General features: G+C 36.1%; 1 long non-coding RNA gene across 1 annotated transcript; it reads left to right on the top strand.

Annotated features, from left to right (window-relative positions):
* The first annotated feature begins 9,685 nt into the window (after positions 1-9,685).
* LOC308387006 lies at positions 9,686-10,687 on the top strand. Its single transcript, XR_013969881.1, has 3 exons — positions 9,686-9,820; positions 10,060-10,117; positions 10,373-10,687. It is a non-coding gene; the product is annotated as an uncharacterized lncRNA (long non-coding RNA).
* Positions 10,688-12,178: the final 1,491 nt, after the last annotated feature.

Raw genomic sequence — 12,178 nt, 5'->3', positions numbered from 1 at the left:
CATCCAAGTGACTTCTTTAGTCTCAGCTGACTGTAGGTTGCCCCAATCTTATAAACAGTACATTAGCATAATGACTGAAACCGGCACCACTGAAGGAAATTTCCACTGGGAGGTCATTGCCACTCTCAGCTTCGACCAAGTGTGTTTGCTTTTGGAACTGTATCTTAATTCCACCTATTTCACATACAAGGGTCAGTACTACAGGCAGAAACATGGGTGGGTCATGGGTTCCCCAGTTTCACCCATCGTGGCCAATTTGTACATGGAAGAAGTGGAAAAGAGGGCTTTGGTATCCTACCCTGGAATGTCCCAGGACATACCACAATTCATGGATAACATTAACTCGGTGGACCGACACATCAAATTCACCAGGGAGGATATGAAAATTGGCAGGTTAGCCTTCTTAGACTGTGAGATTTCCATCAGTAATGGGGGACATCTAAAAGCTGATGTGTACCGTAAACCTACGCATACGGATCAGTATTTAAGGTTTGACTCTCATCATCCACTGGAGCATAAAGTGGGTGTCATCAGGACGCTACAACATAGAGCCAACACCATCCCCACAGACACAGCGGCCAGGGAGGCAGAAGAACATCACATCAAGAAGGCCCTTAGTAAATGTGGTCATCCCACCTGGACATTTGTCAAAGCTGGTAAGACACCTAAAGAAAGCTCTAGCCAATCCAGGAGAGAAGGACAACTGCTGCCTAAGCAAAAACCCATAGTGATCCCGTATGTGTCAGGAGCATCAGAACAGCTGAGACGCATTTTTTCTAAACACCGTGCCTTGGTGGCTTTTAAACCCCACACACAAAAAATTGGTCCACCCCAAGGATCAGGTCCCCCGACCCAAACAGAGTAATGTAGTGTACCAAATGATTTTATATTTACAGTGAGTCTCGTGCTCTGGTTGTGATGAAGGCAAATAATGTCTTCCTCCATTTTCTTCATGAAAGGGAAAAAAGACCAGAAATATACCATCCAGGTGCCAGTGGTGAATTCACATGCCAGAGAGTAAGAAGACATCTTATTTTAAATATGGTGAGTGACTGTTGTCATGGCGACATTAGTTAAAAAGGAAAAAATGTCTAGTATGTCAGTAGTTGTTGCATTATTTTCCAAAGTAAGAACAGTTTCTATTGATTCATTGTGTAGATAATTCACACATTTGATAGTACACTACACATGCAAAATAATCTGATTCTGTCCAAACAGAAGATGATTTTGATCTACATCATCATCGCAACTCCAGCAATGACCGCTGTGCCACAAGGTACGCTTCAGCCAGTAAACAGTACCTAGAAGAACAAAATGAATCCATATTGTTAATCCACATTAAACATTTTAATGTTTTATCTTATTATTTGTTATTACTTAGATGATTTATTGTTTAGTCTGGTGAGAGAACATTTCTGTTTGATATAGTGCTGTACATCAGATAACGGTGCCATTAATAGTATTACTCAAGTTTCATACACATGAATTTTGTCAGTAACAATTAATTGGTTACATATATACAAAGTTTATGGTTTTCATTTATTTAGTGCAAATAAATGATAGTTATTAATTTCCCTCTTTGTATACATTTGTTTATTCATTTTCTTACCAGGGTCTTCAGAATGCAATCTAACTGAACCTGGACCCCAGACGTGTTTTGGAGTTTTAGGAGAACCACTCGTTTTTTACATACCTACTAATCCACATATGAAGACAAGCTTGAAAAAGAGTACAGAAAAAATTTTAACCTTAATAAATGATACATTAATTAGTCTCAATGAAAAATACAAGGATCGTACTATATTTTTCCCAAATGGAACATTGAAACTCGAAAAAGCAACAAAACATGACTCTGGAGAGTACAGCATGGAAACACACAGTTCTACTGACGGTGTGTTATTGCACACAGTTAACATCCATCTACATATACTCGGTAAGACCAACAACTTATTGACTTATTGAATAACATCTGTGTAATAACAATGTACATGTCAAAATGTGCTAAAAAAAATGCTAAAACTGGAAATTTAAAAAGCAGGTAGTTACATGAACAGTTTGTATTTATCGTTGTTCGTATTGCTGGTTATATATTATAAGAGAGTTATCAAATTATCATTCATTTTGTGCACACATTTCATATAAGTAAGCTATGAGTAAGCACTTACATAAAGCCTGTATTGATATGTATTTACACTCCTTAGAGTAGCAGTGAATGTCTTATTGCAGTTGATACTGTGTCTATATGTGACTATATGTTTGTTTTTTTCAGCTCCTGTGTCAGAACCAGCTGTTATGCAGATGTGTTTGTCACCAAAACAGATGACAGTCAGCTGTTTCTCTGAAGGAGATGAAGTAGAGCTCATTTTGTCTTTGGATGATAAGTTGTTGATACAGCCTACAGCCAACAGTACAGAAAACAACAGCGTTTCAAATGTTACCATCAACTTACCTGGTCAGCTAATGGGAAACCTGACATGTGTTGCTCAAAACAATGCCAGCAGAAAACAAACTATCACCCACCTTACAAGCTGCACAGGTAGTGTGAAATATATGTAACAGAAATGAACATGTTAAATGTGTTGTAAAGCTAAAATATATCTTTGGATAATCAAAAACATTACTAACTTGTAAGTTGTTTTTTTTTTTAAAAGCAGTATAGATCTGTTTTAGGATTTTGTTTTAAAAAAATATCTATGTTGACAAACTCTCCCAAAGATCACAAAAATTGCAAGATGCAGTTTTTTTTAACAATAATAATTTAGCAGGTACAAAGAGAAACAGAGTGTCTGTAGATATCGACCACTGCAGAGCTGACAGTGGATGTTAAATTGCAGTTTGTATTGCATCCATATGTGACTATATGTTGACTATATGTTTGTCTTTCAGCTCCTGTGTCAGAACCAGCTGTTTTGCAGATGTGTTTGTCACCACAACAGATGACAGTCAGCTGCTCCTCTGAAGGAGATGAAGTAGAGTTCACCTTGTTTTTGGATGATAACTTGTTGATAAAAACCCAACCTAGCATTGCAGAAAACCGCAACATTTCAAATGTTACCATCAGCTTACATGGTCAGCTGCTGGGAAAGCTGATGTGTATCGTCCAAAACAATATAAGCAGAGAACAAACCATCATCCACCTTATAAGCTGCACAGGTAATATAAAAAAAATATTACGTTCTGTTATATTTAAATAGTGATTTATTTTATTATTTTATTTAGTATAGGTATTTATAGGAGTTTTTCTCATTTTAAATGATTTATTTTATTTATTTTAAATGCTGAAGCATAAATTGGAAGTACGTATGACTTGAAGACTCTTGGCTCTTGACGGAGCCGGTCGCACTTTCTCCTTCTCCCTCTCCCTTATCTTTCCTGCTTGGCTTCTCATGTCTGAGGTGTTTTTTTTGTTCTCAATCTGATCTCCCTGTTGGAGCGCAGTCTGGGGTTCTTTTTTCTCCTTGTCTTTCCTCATGTTGTGCATTTTGCATTGTTATACCCCTCTGACCTGTCTTCTCCATGTGATGTAGTGTAATGTATGTATGGTCGGAAGGGTAAGATGGCCCTGGCAAAGGTCGGCAGCCTTAACCCAATTTCCTTTGGGGTCAACCTTCGGGATCAATAAAGTTTTATTGAATTGAATTGAACATTGTAGCCCAGTAAACTATATTTACATTATTTCAGTAATTTCTTCTTAATGGTTTTAATTTCTAGGTAATATTTCTGACCACTGCATTGTGACTGTGGCTGTGGTAGTAAGCGCTGTTGCCATTCTACTCATTCTGGCTGTGTTTCTTGGTATCCGGAAATTCAAAAACACAACTGGCATTATGACTGTTAATGAAGGTAAGATTTTTATATTAAATGTGTTGTCTTTATCAATTTTGTCTCAATGATCACCACACAGAAGTATATGCTAAATTGTTATAAAACAGTTAGTGGCAATAATTTGTTGGACAAAAGGATATTTTTGTAGCGTTGTAGCAACTTCTGTACAGGACCACAATTGATTTCAACCCAAACAGTCAATATGTGATTGAAATGCTGACTTTCACCTTTAATTCAAAGAATTTTATAAAAGTTTTTCATTAAATATTTAGTAATATTTACCCCTCATTTGTAAAAGGCTGATGGGTTATTGTCTTCACCCTGTTAAGCAGATGGGCAGGCGGGACACCCAAGTTTGTGAATGTGATAATTTGAGAATAAAGAAACGTAGCAAATGTATCAAAAGTTAATTAAAGTCATATCTACAAAAAATCTTGGGTGAGTTCGAATCTCAGTGAAATAGACCTCAAAATCAGAGATCAAGTTTTCTGAAAATCTTGTGAATGTGCTTGTGAGAACAAAGCGACGTGGGATTTTGAAAGTGATATGATAGGCTTTTTTCTACGTGGACACTGAGGGTAACACTGGCCACCACCAGTATTTTTTTTATTTCAGTCTCCAGTTTTCAAAGGAATAAAATTTTACTGGAGAAACTAACATGATCTAATTCAATCTTGCAGTATGACTGCCTACAACCCATAGAGCTTACAATGCTACTTTTTCTTTCCTTGTGTTGCCACAAGCCACGTGTTGCTAGTTTGCAGCTTATCAATTTAATTATGTATTTAATAGTTGAATCCCGGCAGAGATGGGGTTGCTTCATGATCATTCTACTTCTATCAGCAGTCACATCATCAGCAAGCATGATTGACCCATTTGCCCATAACATTACTTTCTTTTCTTTTTTTTCTTTTTTTTCTTTTTTTTTTTTTGCCTGTCCCGTTTGGCTCTTTTGCCATCAGAATTATTGTCTAAAGGCAAAGAAAGATGCCCAACGGATTTACTTTACCAAATTGACCATCCCAGCCTTGCTGTAATGGTCCATTTGATTCACCTTTTATTGTTTATTTTATTTTCACTTGCTGAATACGGGACAGACTTGGCTGGGGGAAAGAAAGAGAGAAAGAGAAACAGCTGAGAAGAGGGACGGGGGAGAAGGGCAAAAAACAAAAACCAACAGAATGGGCAGAAAAAGAAAATGCATATATCGATCACCTGGATCACCTGTTGAGAAAGAAAAAAGAAAACAAGCAGAAGTAAACAAGAGTAATAGAATAAATAACATCACAATGATATATGGGAATATGACAGTAAATACTAAATATTAAACATTATTGTGCAGCACGTAAGATCAACAGCACACAGTGTACTTTGGGGTAGGAGCCAAAAAGGGTGTAGTTTGTACACATAACATTACTTTCACCTAGTAATACAGTCTGGTATCCTTGGGCTCATGAGCGATTTCACTCCTTTTCCATACTTTTCTCCTCCCTTCTGATACAAGTTAATATTGGTTTCATCTGTCCAGAAAATTTATTTCAGAAATGTGCAGGCTCTTTTTAGATCAAGCCTCACCTTACTCTGCTGGAGTGTAACTATTGGTTTGCAGCTTGTAATGAACTTGTTATGTTGTCCATTTCCACCCCGAAAGGTACTTTACTTTTTGGGCACTCTTCCTTATACTCACATTTAAAATGTACAGCAAAAAGCTTCAATTACAAATTTAGAGCTTTTGTATGATTTTAGATATGATGTCGGCTTCATTTTTCAGGAAATAAAAAGGAAACAGAACTTGGCCTTAATGCAGCTTGTTAATCAATTGTCTAAATATCCAGTTTTGAGCCTCTGAAATTGAGGGTCTATTTTTTTAAGCCTTGAATTAAAGCTAATTAAAACTGAAGTCTTTCCTTCAATCACACGTATTTGTTTTATTTGAAATCCACTGTGGTGATGTACAGAGCAAAAAATACAAATATTGTGTCATTGTGAATCTTTGTGAAAACTTTCTTGTTTTCAATGTACAACATCAGCGTCTTTTGATTACACAAGACACAGTTTTCTGTTTCTACTTCTTTCAGATGAAGCTGAAGAGGACGTTGTCTACTCAGATATTAGACTGAAGCAGCTTGCAAGAGAATCAAGAGAAACACCGCCTATTTCAAATCAAGATGAAAGTTAACGTTCTCCTAAACAGTCTGACATTCTGAAACCTAAACCCTAACATGTTGACTTTCAGTCAACTGTCTAATAAAACTATGGCACTTTAGCAATTCCATCTTTGCAGTGAACGTGAAGGTAAACATATTTAACAAGTACTCACTGGATTATTAATTTTGAAGGAAACATAAAGGGGGGGAAAGTTAATTAGAAGGCATTTGACATGAAATACTTATTTATACTTATTTATAAATGCTTTATATTTGAACTACATTTTATTTGACATAATTTAAATAAACTACATCAACCTTGTAAAGGTTCTAACCAACATTTAACCTTGGAGATTAAATAAAAGGCTTTGATCAGTGATGGTGCTTTCCTTGTGTTGTGTTAAGCAGACGTGGGCTGTTCATTTTGTTTGAGATAAAAACATCAGGGCTACTTTTTCCTGTGTTGTCATGACATTAAAACCACAAACTATATCCTGTTTTCACTGAGCTGCTAAACCTCTAAACCATGTGACATTACCTAAGCTTCACAGTTGTCAGTGAGAAAGGGGAAAAAACTGTATTATGCATAAAACACTGGCTTGTTTGTTCACAGCTGTTGATCATAGTAGAGAATTAAGAGATCAATTTTTTTGAAGACGTTTTACCTCTCATCAGGTGGAAAGTCCCAGTCCCTAGTAGGGGCTATCCCTTAGGAGGTGATCATTGACCCACTATTAATCATCTGCGACATGACATTAGCCATAGTGTGTAAAAAGGCGTGGGCCATTACCATCAGAGGTTTTGGATGAAACCACTGTAAGACCTTTACCCTATCATGTGACCTATTGAGGGATCTCAGGACTGCATTGTGGGTAGCTGACAGTTGGTGTCATAAGCTGCTCACTCTGTTCAAAGGTGGCCGTTCACAGTGGACATAGATGGTCTATTTAGCTCCTCTTTCAAACCAACCATCTGTCTTTTCAGTCCAAAATATGAACATTGGTATCCCTGAAAGAGTGACTTTGTCCTTTGAGTGCAGAGGTACAGCTGAGTCTTGACCTGTCGTGGTGGCTCTTCTATGTTGTGTCACGTATTTGTCGAGTGGCTATGCGGCTTCTCCAATGTAGAGCTCTCTGTACTGCACAGCATATGCTTTGTTGCTCGGCTTGTGTTTTGGATGACTGAGAACCAACAGAGACATCAAGCAATACAAAAACATGAAGGGCACAAACTCCCCTGCAGGCAGTTCTTCTAAGCAGTATTTTAATATAGTTTCAGTATATTGTGTAAGGTGACATAAATCCATCAATAATTTATGTTATATGCTTGACATGTATGAAAAAGTCAGTAAGTGGACTTTGTGAGACACGTATAACTGTGTGCGTTTGGTCGGCAACCTGGTGATGCAATTAAAATTTTGTTGTATTTTCAAATGCAATGATAATAAATGCTTTGAAGCTTGTTGACCAACATTTAGATTTCCAGTAATATTTGTACAATAGTACAATAAAATCTGTGCTCTCCTCATGTTTTACATAAATCTGTCTCAAAGTGTTACATTTATTCTCTGTATGTATCTCAGCCATACAAACCATTACGTTTAAGCCAAGCATAATGTAGAAAGGGACAACGCTGTAATAACCTTGCATTCCTTTACGTGTATTAGTTGGTGATTAGTGATAATTCTTGTGATGATCTAGTAAAAGCTGCAGCCTTTAGTAGTAAATGTAAAAACGCATAGTATCAGCACTCATCACATGGTGGAGCCAAAGTTTTTACAGTTAACTAAAAGCAATAAAATGCAGAGCACGTGATCTGCAAGATCTTGTGAAATTCACTAAGATTTAAAAGTTTGATTTGTAAACGTGGAGACAAATCTGTAACTATGTGCACAGAAAGGTGTTATTTATAAGACAATGAATGTTTTTCTGAAACTGCTGAGAATAAAGACAAGCCATCAGTTGCAACTTGCCCATTCATTATACTGGCTCTCAGTTTTACATATGAGTTTTGCTTCACTCAAATGTTTATACATAAATGTGTGTGAACAGACTTTTCTTTATCTCTTGACATAAATCCGGTTCGTGCTGTCTGCCACGCAGTACTTCAGAACATTCAGACATTAGTGTGTCTGTAGCAGAGTCACTGAAAAAGGAAAGAGTTGTGACTTTAAACTAATGTGGTTTTCACACCAGGGTGTTAACTGATTTAACTGATACTTCCTTTTGCTTCTTTTCATAAATGTTTGTAATGCAGACTATAGTGATAAATGTACATTGCACGATATAGAAAAACTAAAAACATAAAATAAACAGTTGACATTAATCCTGAGATAAAGAGCACAGGTTCAGGCTGTCTGCCACGCTGTTCTTTAGTATATAGCACCAGGTCGTGGCATCAACAGTAAGTTAAGCCTATTTTAAGACATCCGCTACTCAGTGCAGTTTGTGTCAGGCAGGCACAGACAGACATACTTGATGAGATAAATGATATGATATTCAACTTTTAGGGGTTTACATAAGTATCTAGTGCTATATCTTTGTTTTAAAAGAACAAACAAACAAATAAAAAATCCTCAAAATAATATTCTTAACACAACTTGGAAAAGGAGTATCTGGACAGTTCAGAATATAACAGGGAGCTATAGTGATAGATAGTTACACATTTCCATGATAAATAAGAAAGTGCACATAGTATGTTCATAGTGTCAATGCAGAGCTACACACCAGGGCCACTGCTTCATCCACGAATCTGTTTTGGTGTTTGGTTCAAACTGTATAAGGTCAGAGCAGCCTTTATGGACCTGAGAATCACCAAACGCTGCAACTCTGAAGTAATTTGTTGTGATTGTGTTTCTTTTTTGAGGAACTGATATAACAAGGGATGATTTAGTTGTACTTGCTGTTGAAGAGTTGAAAAACTCTGGAGGCTTTCAGGACTCTTAGTGTCAATTTGTCTGGTCCAGCCGCACGTGACACACACACACAAATGTTGGCATGCACCACCAGCTGTTCATAGCGAGCACTACAGGCTAATCGGATATTAAGAATTAAGTGGTTTATCTGCATTTTTTACATCCAGTTCTCATCTATTGCTCAGGTTATTGTGGCTCCTTGTCCTGGTACATGTAAATGAAAAGTACACAAAAAATAAGAATGAACATTTTTTAATAATATGAGAGAAAGGGTATAGCAAAGCATATTGTTAAATCAACATAAATATCAATTGAAATCAATGTAATGCTCAGTAACTGCATTCACAATAAGTCTAGTACTTCTAGTACTTTAGTTAAGTAAAGAGAGATTCTAACAATGAATTCAACATGATTCTTTTGATCAACATAGTTCAATTGGCAATTTGACTCTGATTGCCAATTATAAATGAATTCCCAGTGTCATAGGAATTACGCACGACTCCTCTGAGCTTGGATAGAGCTCTGAGTAACGTGAAAGAGGCGAAGATTGGGAGGAAGTGTTTTGAGTAAAGGAGTCTGGAAGGGAGTATGACAAATATGGAGTGAGATTTAAAACACGTAGACTGGAGGCTGATTGGCTTAAAGATGGAGGGCAGAGAGATTATTGGTACAGACCAGTGATGTCAGCAATGAGCTTGATAGCGTGACAAAGTGGAAGTGGTGAAAAGCAAATACTAGCCAGTGAACACTCAGGTAGTAGACAGATGTATAGTTACAGATCTTCCTTATTACGCATAAGCTTCATTAATACTCAATGCAAATAACTTCTTCCATCATTCTCGCCGCACAACTGAAAAACACAAGAGCGTATCACCCAGGTGCCAGTGAGGAATTCACAGGCAACAAACTGCAAAAGAGACATATTTTAAATGTGGTGAGTGACTTCTTTGACTGTTGTCATGGCATGTAAACAGTTGGCCTATATGCATGTATAAACTCCTGTTGATCTACTATGTAGATAATCCATACACACATAATCTATATTATCCAAGTGAAGTGTTTATTAAAGTGTCTATTTCTAGATACAACTGAATTTGGCTGTACACTACACATGCACAACACGAAATAATAAATGTCTTTGTTGTTTCTGATATTCTGATTCTGTCTCAACAGAAAATGATTTCGATCTACGTGATCACAGTAGCTTTGGCAGTGACTGCTGTGGGACAAAGTACGCATCAACCTTTTAATAAACTAAGCGCATATTTTGAAGTCATTCATAAAACAATTTTATTAAACAATGGAATAATGGAATTTTTGTCATTTTAGCTTATTATTTAAAATGTGGTCTGGTGTTTTTAGGGATATAAGTTTTGTCAATAATGATAAACGCAAATGTTTTATATACAGCAATTTCTATTTATTAAACAAATGACATTATTAATTTCTATTTTTGCATGTCTTTATTTATTCATTTTCTTACCAGGGTCTTCAGAATGCAATCTAACTGAACCTGGACCCCAGACGTGTTTTGGAGTTTTAGGAGAACCACTCGTTTTTTACATACCTACTAATCCACATATGAAGACAAGCTTGAAAAAGAGTACAGAAAAATTTTTAACCTTAATAAATGATACATTAATTAGTCTCAATGAAAAATACAAGGATCGTACTATATTTTTCCCAAATGGAACATTGAAACTCGAAAAAGCAACAAAACATGACTCTGGAGAGTACAGCATGGAAACACACAGTTCTACTGACGGTGTGTTATTGCACACAGTTAACATCCATCTACATATACTCGGTAAGACTAAAAACATATTCTCTTCAAATTTATGTGCAGTAACATAAAAACAAAATGTGTTACAGATCTAAAACCAGAAATTAAAAAAAAGAAAAATACATTTTATTCATCTTGAAAAAGGATGAAGGTGTTAAGCAGTGTGTGTCAGGTCCAAAATTCAAAACCTGTAGTTTGTTAGACAGTTTTTGCAAATACGTACATGAACAGAGTTTTCAGATTATGCTGATCATTGTTATTGCTGGTGGCTGTACATTATATGAGTTGTCAAATATTGATTTTTGTGCACACATTTCAAACACATGTGTACGCACTTATAAAGATTATATAGCAAGAGATGATCTGGCAGTTGATCTTGTGTTGCAACTGGTACTGCCTCTGTAAGTGACTATATGTTTGTCTTTCAGCTCCTGTGTCAGAACCAGCTGTTATGCAGATGTGTTTGTCACCAAAACAGATGACAGTCAGCTGTTTCTCTGAAGGAGAGGAAGTAGAGCTCATTTTGTCTTTGGATGATAAGTTGTTGATACAGCCTACAGCCAACAGTACAGAAAACAACAGCGTTTCAAATGTTACCATCAACTTACCTGGTCAGCTGATGGGAAACCTGACATGTGTTGCTCAAAACATTGTCAGCAGAGAACAAACAATCATCCACCTTACAAGCTGTGCAGGTAGTGTTCTTTAATGTATTTTATCAAATTAAAAGTTAAGAAAGAAAATATCTTCAAAATTGAAAAACACGCTATATTTATTTTGTCATTTTGTTGAGCAAAATGTCTGAAGATTTTGCAAAATTTGCAATCTGCATTTTTTAAATACATTTTGTGGAGACCTATATGAACAAACTTCCTGGATTATATTCATAATGGATCTTGATATATATTCTTTCATGCAGTATTGCTGGTTATTTATTGTATTTTTTCAGACACATACATAATACCTAGTATCTACATGTATCTCTCATTTAGGTGTACATAGGCCTTACAGTTTGCAGTGCTGTCAGTGAATGTTATATTGCAACTGACACTGCTGACTATATTTGTCTTTCAGCTCTTGTGTCAAAACCTGCTGTATCTCAGGTCTGTTTGTCACCAGAACAAAAGACAGTCAGTTTTTCCTCTGAAGGAGATGAAGTAGAGTTCATCTTGCTTTTAGATGATAACCTGTTGATAAAAACCCAACCCAAGATTGCAGAAAACCACAGCATTTCAAATGTTACCATCAGCTTACATGGTGAACTGATGGGAAAGCTGATGTGTATCGTTCAAAACAATATAAGCAGAGAACAAACCATCATCCACCTTATAAGATGTGCAGGTAATATAAAAAATGTTATACTTAAATATTCATTTATTTTATATTTTTAATTTTTTTTTGTTTAGTTTATGTATTTATAGGCATTGTTCTAAATTAAGTTATTTATGTAATTAGAACAATGTTCTATAGACCAGTTACTTTACAGATACTGAAACATAAATTGCAAGT

Source organism: Rhamphochromis sp. 'chilingali', assembly GCF_963969265.1.
Source record: "Rhamphochromis sp. 'chilingali' genome assembly, chromosome: 19".
NCBI lineage: Eukaryota > Metazoa > Chordata > Actinopteri > Cichliformes > Cichlidae > Rhamphochromis > Rhamphochromis sp. 'chilingali'.
Note: the sequence above shows the minus strand (reverse complement) of the source record. Positions and strands in the feature narration are given on the sequence as shown.